Below are 12,458 nucleotides of genomic sequence, written 5' to 3' on the forward strand. Positions count from 1 at the left end.
TCCCCAAACAGACCTCACTAAGGCTAATATCAAGGAGCACATTGTTTGTATTTCTAACTCTGTTTTATTTTATTAATATTTACTTTATTTAAGCATTGTGGATATAAATTTTATTTATAACTAAGTTTCAGTCATTTAATATATATCACCTTTTACTGGTGTATATTTCCAGTCACCAATATCCCCAGTTTCCCTTACACCCACTCCCACCTCCCACCACTCTGATCTCTGGAGAAGACAATTTATTTCTTGCTATCTCTCTTTTTCTTTCATTTGTGACACTGTGGTTTGCAATATTGTTATCAAAGGGCATCATACATATCACTTTATCCCCTTTCAACTTCCTGATAGTTCCAGAGTTGTGAGTTTTGATAATCATTGCCTAGTGAACCCTTCCCTACTCCAACTGCACTCACTGTTCTTTGTGGCGTGCTTTCAATAATGGACTAGTCCTCCTGGCCCTCTTCTTTATTGCTTCTGAATATTATTTCCTACTATCTTTTATTCTTCTTATAGCCCAAAACTGAGTAGATTATTTCATGTCTATCCCTTTCCCTGTGACTCATCTTATTTTAATACAATACAACCATAATTAATATCACTACACTTTACAATTTAACAAATTATAAAGTGAGAAAGTAATATCAACGTTTTTATTCTTTTAATATTTTTTGCAACTTGAGTACAATTATAGTGTGAAAGAAACTCTGCTATTTTAATAGGAATTATTTTGAATTGTATTGGTGTGCGTTAAATAGTCATATTGCTTCAATTGATAAAACTTTTTAAAGTATGTGAAATTCAAGTCATGACAGCAGAATGTCTTAATTATTTGTCTATTATTTCTTTTGTTTTCCACTTTTTCAGGTTTTCAGGGTATATGATTTTTACTTCTTTGGATGGAATTATCCTAAAACATAGACTTCATTGCTTTAAATATAGCTCTCACAGCTGTTATAGGACCACATTATCACTTATTATAATACTTGGTCTAACAGGAAGGGCCAGTGATTTGTTACTTGAACCGTTGGGATCATACAACTTGGAACAAAAAATTGGGGCATACTTCATTTAATGAATATATACTTTTCATCTTTTTGAACTATTTTTTGACTCCTATTAATTTTATTCATTATAACTTACATAGTTATTTTAGTTTCCATTTTAGATTCTTCACAATATATTTAAAATTTTCTTACCTGGAACTTACATTGAACATGGCATGGCTTGATTATGAATAATTTTGAACTTGATGTGAATACCAGAATTAAGTTGATTCTGAAATTCACCACCTATACACTAAGATAATTTACTCCAACGTGAATCTCCAGTCAGACTTGCCTGACTTTAACTTATTTTTCTTGACAATTTTCTAAATCTAGTTATATTTATACATGTTTATATATTTTTATATTTTGAGCATATTTTATCTATTTAACTAATTAATTTTTTCTTAAATTAACTACAGTCAATTCTTATTGTTTCCAAGCAAGTATTCAAAGTGGTATAGAGAAAAAAAACTAAAGTATATGGCAAAGTGTCTGTGTTAAAAGTTTATTTCATATTAGTCGGCATTGAGAAACAAAATATAATTTAAGGATGTTACCTGATGTTGTACATTAACAAACAAAACTAAAACAGTGGCAAATTACAGAAACAAGAAAAGATATAAGTAGAAAATACATTTTTATTTTTGTTTGCATTTTGTTGTTTGTTTTGTTTTTGGGTCATACCCAGCAGCGCTCAGGGGTTACTCCTGCTTCTCCACTCAGAAATCAGTCCTTGCAGCTTGGAGGACCATATGGGATGCCGGATTTGAACCACCATCCTTCTGCATGCAAGGCAAACACCTTACCATCCATGCTATCTCTCCAGTCCCCAGAAAATGCATTTTTTTAGTCATCGGAAAAAAATAGGTTAAACTAATAATCAAATTCTGGTCTCTGATTGCTAATTAGATGTAAAAGTCGAAGGGAAGCAGCAGAACTTTTTATTTAAATTTCAGTATAGGTTAAATCAATATTTCATGTACTAGAAATTATCTTCTCTACTCTGGGGCCTTATTCAATTTTAGATTCAGAAATGTCTACTAGAATTTCTGGTGCATTAGAGTTGGGCTATGTCCAAGGATATCTATACTATTATCTAAAATACTTAGCTAATTTCACACTGTGAAATATTTGAGACAATTGTATACTAAAAATAATTTTGTCTGAATAAGTACTAATTATCAACAGATGTTTGAAGCTCAGATAATTATGATTTAAATAATACTTTTGCTGATAATAACATCACCATCATGCTTTTGAAAAAGTTTTAAAATGAGATTCGGAAAAGACTTCTATTTCCAGAATGTTGTATAAGACTCAACAAATGAGAGAACTACGCTATTACTTCGAAGTATCTTGGACTTGAAAGTGCATAAAGGGAAAGTTGATTGTCTACAGCTCTCTGAAACAGTCATGCTCTGCTTTCAAATTCATTTGGCAGAGATTCAGTCAGAAACTCTCGCAAGAAGTTTAGCACTGAAACCCTGTATTCACTGATCTCTCTACCTGTTACTCTAATTAACTACACTATAAAAATTTTATTTTTATTCTAGCTCCCTCTGAGGCTGCTGAAAGATCACAGAGTAAACACAGCAGGGGGGATAGTTTAAGAGAAGGAAAGCAAAGGAAGGCAAGTGATGCAGAAAAATAGAGAAAATGAGTGTGGATTCTTTGTGATTAGGTCTGCAATGATAACTAATCTATGATTTTACTTCCATGCCAGTAGTGTGTCCTGAGATAATGACCTATGGGGGTGTAGAGATAAGAGAACTGGAGCTAATGGGGAGAGGGCAGCAGTAGCTGGGAGGCCTTTCTCTTAATAGATTTTCAAAAGGACTAAGTGATTTCCATTATTCTTTGTCTTCCTGCATTATTCTTTGTCTTCCTGCTATCTTTCTATCTTTTTTATCTTCTTCTTTCTTTTTTTTCTTTCTTTCTTTCTTTCTCTTCTTTCTTTTTCTTTTCTTTCTTTCTTTCTTTCTTTCTTTCTTTCTTTCTTTCTTTCTTTCTTTCTTTCTTTCTTTTCTTTCTTTTTCTTTCTTTCTTTCTTTTTTCTTTTCTTTCTTTCTTTCTTTCTCTTTTTCTTTCTTTCTTTCTTTTCTTTCTTTCTTCTTTCTTTCTTTCTTTCTTTCTTTCTTTCTTCTTTCTTTCTCTTTTCTTTCTTTCTTTTCTCTCTTTTCTTTTTTTTCTTCTTTCTTTCTTTCTTCTTTTCTTTTCTTTCTTTCTTTATTTCTTTCTTTTTCTTTCTTTTTTCTCTTTCTTTCTTTCTTTCTCTTCTTCTCTTCTTTCTTCTTTCTCTCTTTCTTTCTCTTCTCTCTCTTTCTTTCCTCTCTTTCTTTCTCTCTTTCTTCTCTCTTTCTCTCTCTTTCTCTCTCTCTTCTTTATTTTTTTCTTTTTCTTCTTTCTTTTTCTGAAAAGGACAATTAGGGTGATAATGTTTAGGGGGAACTCTGACTTTAAAATGGGGTTATTTTGGTTTGAGTTTGGCTTAAAAATTGATTAACACTTTAATCCACTGTACATTAATTTAAAAGAGAAGATACATTTATAAATTAGATCATGTGTCACACATTTATTTGGTTTTTTGTAAATTTATTTTGTTAAGCTATATTACAAGCAAACATGTTTAAGATTTCCTAAATTTGTTATTTACTTTTTCATAAGTCTAAGTTTGTATATTTCCTTAGGTAATATTTCCTTTAATATAATTTGTTCTATGAAGAAGATGGGGTGATTTTATATATCCTTCAGTTGGTGCTATTTGGCCACAGTGAGTTAGTACTCAGGTGTATCCCTGCTCTGTGTGCAGTCTTTTTTCTGTGCATAAGAAAGTAAGTCTATAAGTCAGCTCTTTACTTAGTTTACATTAATGTAAAATGTTAGTTATATTGAATTGCTAATACTTACTGTGGCCTTACTGAGCCTCAGGTAAAATGCCACATTCCCTAAATGTTTGGGAACAAAATTTTAAGCAAAAGCAACTTCTAACAGAACAAATATTGAGTTTCTATCATTAACAATTGTGAAGAAGAGGTTTGGTGGGTTTGAGAAAATACCCATAAGTCCTACTAATATGTTTACCAGGGTATATTCTAGAAATTAGTTAGTGAAAAACCATGCCAGAATGGTATAGAAATATATTATAAGAATTAGTAGATTGAGTACATTTTTCTATCTAGTAAACACAGGGAGCAGTTCTTCATTTAGAGAACACCCTAAACATGCACTAATATGTTGATTGTTGACTTTTGAGATTACTTTTATCAATGTCTAGTATAAGTAACAATGAAAAATTGAGTCTACTTTTGCTTTACACACTGGAAAAGAATAAAATTGGGTAAAATATTTCATGGTTAAACTGTTCATTTATTTTAGATGCCTAAAGATAAAATATTTGTCTACATGTTTAATCATGGTTAAAATGTTCATACTAATGATAATTCTCACCTAGTATACTATTGCTAGTTGTAGATTTTTATATCAAATATTAAAAAATTTCTTTATAAGTCCAAAAATTCATAGGTAAAGAACATGTACTCTATTAAAGTATATTATTTTTCAAAACACATCTGTACTTAAAAAAATCTTTTGATTTGTGTACTAAGAATACTACACAGGGCCAGAGAGATTAGCACAGTAGTAAGGTTTTGCTTTGCATGCAGAAGGACAGTGCTTCAAATCCCGGCATCCTATATAGTCCCCCCCCGAATTTCTGAGAGTAGTCAGGAATAGCCCCTGAGTATTGCCATGTGTGAGCCAAAACCAAAAATAAAAAAAAAAAAGAAAAAGAATAATATGCAATTTCGACCTAAAGCATATTTATTCATTCATATACTATTAGAGTAAGAAAGAGTTATTTTTATTTCATGTGCAAATTTACTACTGTGATATTTATAAATACATCCTGGATCGGACAGACAATCAATGCAAATGAGCTCAAACTTTGTATGTGGGAGTTTCAGGGTTTAGTCTTTGGCACCACAAGCTCCATAAAACATTACAGGTAGCAACTGCTATAGCATTGAGCTTGGGATGTGGCCCCAAATAACAAGCTGAAAAATATTTGAGGAAAATAAACATACTTCATAAAGTACTCCAGCTCTATTTATGGGCTCTGTTGTATAACCTATTGTAATAACCAAGTTATGCACAAGTCAATGGATCACCATTAAGTTCAGATAATGTCTGCATAATATGGTTTTGTTTGCAAGTGATAAAAATTCTTCTAAAATTAGTGTAAGACATATGGAAATTCATTTTAAAGGACACCATTGCAGAGGAGAAAGATGGCAATGCCTCTGTGAAGTATTATTTGTTATATCAGCACCTTTTTCTCTTTAGGAGTAATAGCTTCTTTTTTTATTGAAACAATGTTTTGTTTTACATGAGGTCATGAATATCAAAAACATCAAATTTAATTTTACATTTTTATATATTAAAAATTACCTCTTAGGAGTATAAACCTACTTTTTTGTTTCTTATTCCAAATGAGTCAATTATTACTTTGACCCAATTAATATAATAATAAGTTTCCTTATTAAATGAAAGAAGCAAACAAAAAAGATCTTGATAGCTGAAGGCTGTGGTTTTTTAACTGAAACAATGAGATGAAAAAGAACCTATTTTAACCAATATCTGTTATTCACACACAACACACACACACACACACACACACACACACACATATGTGAGAGTTAAATGATTTCATAACACATACTCCTGTTTAAATATGTTTAATGATTTTGGTATTTCAAATTATAAGCATTATAATATTTCAGACAATAAAATCAATAATAAATCAAAATAAAATTAATCTAATAAATGGTTTCATTTAATTTACTGTTCTATATCATTATCTCCATTACTCTGTATGTTTGTCTAACTCAACCATTGAAAATAAACAATGGAATGTTTGTTTTCTAGAGGGAAATATAATATAATTAAGTAAAAACTCTCAGATTGGTTAAAGAAAAGTATTTTAAGTATTCAACACTTATTTAGCATATTGATAGCTTTCCCATTCACAGTTATAAAGCAACTGCTTTCTGTTTCACTCAGAAAATCACATCTCCAATGGTTCACGTTTATGTTTCTTCCAAGAACAGGTGGAAGAAATCTGTATGCCAAGTAACCTCCCATGGTATTCACAGTTTGAAAGCTTGAACTCAAATGGATCACTTCACTTGTAAACAGTTCTACATTTTATATAATTGACACAAAGCTGGCAATAAAACACAAAGGTATGTCACTTTTGCAACCCATACTTTAAAAAGAAGTTTCAAAATCTGCTATCAAGTTATGTTTAATATGTAACAGAATTTCTAAGTGCAAAAGAGTATAGGGCTAATGAGCAAAATTTACTATATTTCTAATCAAGAAGTACATTTACTCTAGTATAATTACAGCCCAAATTTAATAAATGTTTCCTACACACATTTGCTATGGTTTGGTTCTAAATGCATGTTTAAAATAGTTATTATGTTAAAAGTTTTAAGTGGATGTAATCACATGAAAGAAAGAGCTGCTAATCAGACTATTCTTACCAACATTCCTATATGACAATATGATAATAAGAAACTTGTTTAAGCTATCTGATGAGAATAGTTATGTAATTTTCATAGAACCTAGAACTGCTTGTTATCGGATAGTTCTGGTTGCTATTTATAGGCATAGAAACATCATAACTGGACATGTGATTAGTAGAATAAAATAGCTGATAATTATATATTCTAAAATCTGACTGAAAATAAAAATTTTTGATCCACCAATTAATAAGAGGAATCATGGCCCGGTAGAGATAGCACGAGCAACAGCGGCGTTTGCCTTGCAAGCAGCTGATCCAGGACCAAAGGTGGTTGGTTCGAATCCCGGTGTCCCATATGGGTCCCCCGTGCCTGCCAGGAGCTATTTCTGAGCAGACAGCCAGGAGTAACCCCTGAGCAACCGCCGGGTGTGGCCCAAAAACCAAAAAAAAAAAAAAAAAAAAGAGAATCATTACATGTGATTAACTAACTTTCCTCCGATCTCTAAAACACTGTTTTTAAACCGTGTAAAAATAATGTAATCCCTCTTCTCTTTCCATAGAAGGAAATTATATTCACATATCAAATATCACAAAATTTACAAATATCAATTTTATTTATGACAAACATTTTAGTAAAATATAAGTAGAAGTGGAAAACTTTGTTTCTCAAAGTAATAGTTAATGTTAATAAGCTCACCAAAGAAAATCAAGATACCCATTGCAATTATATTTTCATGATAAGAGGAATACAAAATATTCATATTCAAGATAAAATTTGGTTTCCTAATTTTATATTTTATAAAATATTTTGGAAAGTTAGTTGTTTTAATTTATAAATATATAACTATTTTAGTGTTCTTATTTGTTTTTACATAGAGTCAAAAGATAAAATTGATATAATTTTATTTTTAAGGACTAATTTTTACTTGAACTATACCTACATATAGCAAGCATGTCTTAAAGAGGACAACATGCTCAATGATGAACATACACTTAGCTCTTTGAAGGTTTAGGGTTTTGGACATGTCTATTAATTCCAACTCTTTACTCAATAGGGCTCTTGTTTCTGTATTGATGTTCTGTCTGGTTGATTTAATGATGAAAGCAGGGTGTTTAAATTTCCCAATACTACTGTGTTCCATTGATGTATCTCCTCTTGTCTATTAGCAGTTGTTTTATGTTTCTGCCTTGGTTTGATATATAATGTGGATAATAGTTAGTCCTCTTTATCTATTGATCCATTAGCCAGTAAGTTATATTTACCTTTATCTCATTACTTTTCCTAGCTCGAAAGCTCTTTGATATGGAACAAGCATGATGACAATTCATTATTTTAATAATTCTACAACTTCCTTAGATGATTGATTTTCAACTTTTGACTCTGAGCCTATGGTTATTAAGAAAGTTCACTTTTGTTTCTCATAAGTTTCAGATGGTCGCATATTTTTCTTGATCCATCCTGTTCACAATGACTTTATAATTTTAATCTCTTTGACACAACTACTGGTACATAGGATTTATTTCTGGATCTGTACTTAGGGATTATTCTGGGCCAGAGATTATTCCTGGTCTCAATCGAAAACCATATTGAATACCAGGATTATATCTTAGTTTGCCACCTGAAAAGAAAGAGTTGTATATTCCATCATATTGCTCTGGCCTTTTTAACACACTATGTATATTATACAATGTCACTGAAAGTATTTATTTTTATTTTTTTTTGTTTTTTGGGCCACCCCCCAGTAATGCTCAGGGGTTACTCCTGTCTATGCACTCAGAAATCGCTCCTGGCTTTGGAACCATATGGGATGCCAGGGATCTAACCAGATCTATCCTCAGTCGGGCATGTGCGAGGGCAAACATCCTACCACTCTGCGCTATCCACTCTAGCCCTAATTTATCCTTTTTGTACATAAAAATTTTTATAGTTTTTCATATAACTCTGTTATTATATATTTATATAATATATTATATATATTATTCAGTATCTTAGGAGGGTAGTTTATTTTTATTAAATCTTAAAAATTTGGGATCACATCAAGTGATGCTCTGAACTTATTTCTAGCTCTGTGCCCAGGATTACTTTGAGAGTGTTTAGGGACCTGCCTTTGTTGTCAAGGGTAGAATCAGGATTGGTGGATTGCAAAGCAAGTGCCATACATCCTATCTTATTTTAACCCCTGAGCACAACAAGATGTGACAAATTCCCTCAGCTATCGTTTGTATAGGAATATTGATATCCTTAAATATAAGCAATAAGATTGAGGATAGAAGATTCTTTGACTTGGGGTTCTTTTTTCCAATATCTTGAATATATTATGCATTTAATTTTACATATTTATTTTTTTTCTATTTATTTTAGAAATAGATGTGAATCTTAGAGTTTATCCCTTGTACATTAGCCCTTCCTTCATTTTGGTCACTTTCTAAATCTTTCTAGTTTCAAAACAAATTCCTGTACATTTTAATTACAGTATGATTGTTTGGGTTTATTTTGTTTGACACTATTTTGGCCTCCTGGAACAATGCAATAAAATTCATTTAGCTTATGAAAATATTCAGCTATAATTTTTTCAAGTATTATTTATTTTACCTAGCCTTTTGTCTGGAATTAGTAAAATTCAGAAGTTGTGTCTCCTGATACTGCCAATAGTATTTGTTTTTTTTTCTCAATTTATTTTCAATTAAATCTGCTTTTATAGACTTATCTTCCTGGTCACTGATTTATTTTTAAGCTCCAGTCATTCTGCAGCTGAAACTTGGTACTTTATCCTTTAGCTCCTTCACTTCTACTTGAATGATTTCATTTTTCCCATCAGAGTTTTAAGGTTATTTTTTCTCTGTTCAAATGATCAATTTTAGAGCATGAAACAGAATTGTTGTTTCTCTAAATTTTTCTATTGGATATATTGAAAAGATCACAGGCACTTGAGGATCTCTCTAGATTTTATCACAACCTTCCTGGTGCTGTGTGAGAGATATGGATGGGAAAACAGATGTGCTGACCAGCTATCCAGTGGTTTAGTGTTGCTTTCCTATGAGAGTGGAGTGAGGCTTACATCCAGGCAGAGAAGTCTACCTGCCTCACAGAGGAGTGTGGTGCAGCTGTTCACATCTTCATAGGCAAGTCCCTTTTATTTACTTATAGTAAAATAAGGAATGAAATGGAGAAAAATGTTCTTTATTTCCCACTCCAACAATCTTCTTAAGACGTCTTAAACATGTCTAGCCTGTACAAAAACAGCAAAGAGGATGAAAAGCACATGGAGAGCCTAGAGGTGTTGACCAAGAGATAAGAGAAGGTGGTCTTGGTGAATAGTAGTGGGAAGCCATCTCCAGTACTAAACCAGTGTCCTGAAATGAATGTGCCCTCCATAACACCAGTTCTCAAAATCACTTTCCAGTACTGCTGTGATCTTCCAGGACACTGGGACTGTGGGAGCTTCTTATGAAATTAGGAGGGAGGATGGTTGAAGGAAAATGGCCCAAAGGGCTATTTAGGGTATATTATTGTACAAATGTGACCAAAAGTGAAAGGACAATGTGGATTGTGCAGCCTTCCTGTTAGAATGCCTGGTCCCAGAAATGATGGGTATGATTATCCACAATAACAGGACTGAATAGAACTGAAGTTTGAGGGCTTTTAATATAATATTGTTTACTTGTAGGAGTGAATACAATGTCAGGAACGTTTCCAGTGAAGGAAGCAATAGGATAATTCAAGATAGTCATTTTTTATTGGTTTAATATACTGTCAGATTAGAGAAAGAGGAGGAAGGTAAAGCTCTAGATAGCTATGTATATCTATACCTAATTAAAATGGGACCAAGTTTCAAAGATATGTTTCAAAGATATAATTTAAAAAAGATAACATAAAGAGAAGGTGAAAATGTTGGAAATCATAATGCATTAAAAATACATAAGTAGGACCCAGAGAGATAACACAGAGGTAAGGCATTTGCCTTGAATGCAGCCAACTCAGGATAGACAGTCATTTGAATCGCGGTATCCCATATGGTCCCCCAAGCCTGCCAGGAGTGATTTCTGAGTGCAGAGCCAGGAACCCCTAAATGTTGCTGGGTGTGACCAAAATAACAAAAAAACAAAAACAAAAACAAAAACAAAAAAAAAAAGAAAAGGAAACATAGTTCAGTACACACAAACTCACAAGTCAATTGGAACCTGCAAAGAAAAAGTATCAAAAACAACATGATGCAATTATTCTATATTGGAAAACTAATAAATATAATTCAACAAAATGAAATATATTTCAAGTATTAGCTAACAAGCAGAAAAAGAAGAAGTATGTCAAAAATAACGTTTAATGTTAGGTAAAGGACAAACTGGTGAGAAAATTAGGAAAAACAATAATTGACTATACTTAACTCTGCATAAATTCATATTTTAGAATAATAATTTGAACCCTTATTTACATTTAAAAGCAACAGATAAAAACAACAAAAACAGCAAAGCTAATAGTTAAAATGATTAATACCTATTTAGTGAAATTTTTCATGTGTTGTGGCTTAAGAAATAAATATGGAATGTGGTATAAAAGATGCTTTTTGGGGGTGAAGTGATAGCATGGATGTATGGCGTTAGCCTTGAATGCAGAAGGACTTGGTTCGAATCCAGGCATCCCATATGGCCCCGGGAGTCTTCCAGGTGCAATTTCTGAGCATAGAACCAGGAGTAGCCCCTGGACACTGCCAGGAATGACACACACAAAACAACAACAACAACAACAAAAAGATGTTTATTATGTTTTAAAACTCTAAAGAGTAAAGGAGGATATTTTTATTTTAAAATATTCATACTGTAGAAAGTTGATGTTAAATCGTAATAAAATGCAATAAAATATCTAGACAATGGTCAGTGGTTATGATTCATAATTTCTACTTTCCCCCAATATTCTAGCTAGTTTTTTTTTAAATCTTGGATTGCTTTTCAAGTTATATTATTTAATTGTATTTTAAAACAAATCAGATGGAGATTAGGTATAAAGACATGTAAAACATTTTGACAATACATTTGTTTAAAGATTCTAAAACTGGGTTGGAGCAATATAATATAATTAATAGGACACTGGCTTTGGACACAACTGTCTCAAGTTCAACCAGGCAATGCCAGAGGGATCCTCTGAATTTGGAGACAGGAGAACCGCTGAACTCCACTGATTATGGATTCAAAACAAAACAACCTTCTCCAAAAGAATTTTAAGTAATATTTGGTAATAATTATTATTATATGACTTATTTCTATTGATATGCTGTAAATATCAAGGTACTGTTTTATAAATTAATAATTCAGATTATAAAAAATTTTAAATTATAATTAAGGGATTTTTTAAGCTTAAGCATCTACATTTATTGCTAGATCTTTTCTTCTCTCTATTTATGTTTCTTGGTAAAGTAAAAATTCATAAAACTCTTAAATGAGCTCTAAATTTCTATTAAGCTGCCTTTGTCAAATTAATGTTTCCATATTTGACAATTAATTATCATTTAAAATATACTTTTATCATCACTGAAATATTTGTACTGTTGACTTTAATTCCTAGTCATTTAAAAGGCTTGATTATTACTTCAAAACATCAAACTTCACGTTAAAGAAAACCTTACTGGTAGAAATACAAATGGATTTTCAGATAAATATTGAAGTATGGCAATAGTTTCATTAAGAAAAGTCCCAATACATTATGAAAATATATGAAAGAATGAGGACTGGCACAGAAAAACGCTGAATATTATTGTGTACATGGAAAAAAAAAACAGAGTCTAAAGCCCAAATAGTGGAGAGTGATTTGGTAAGTTGCCAACAGAAACTTTGTGAAGATCTATGAATAGAGTATCCATGGATGTTATAAACTCTGTATGGGATTAATT

Source organism: Suncus etruscus, chromosome 8, assembly GCF_024139225.1.
Source record: "Suncus etruscus isolate mSunEtr1 chromosome 8, mSunEtr1.pri.cur, whole genome shotgun sequence".
Classification (NCBI taxonomy): domain Eukaryota; kingdom Metazoa; phylum Chordata; class Mammalia; order Eulipotyphla; family Soricidae; genus Suncus; species Suncus etruscus.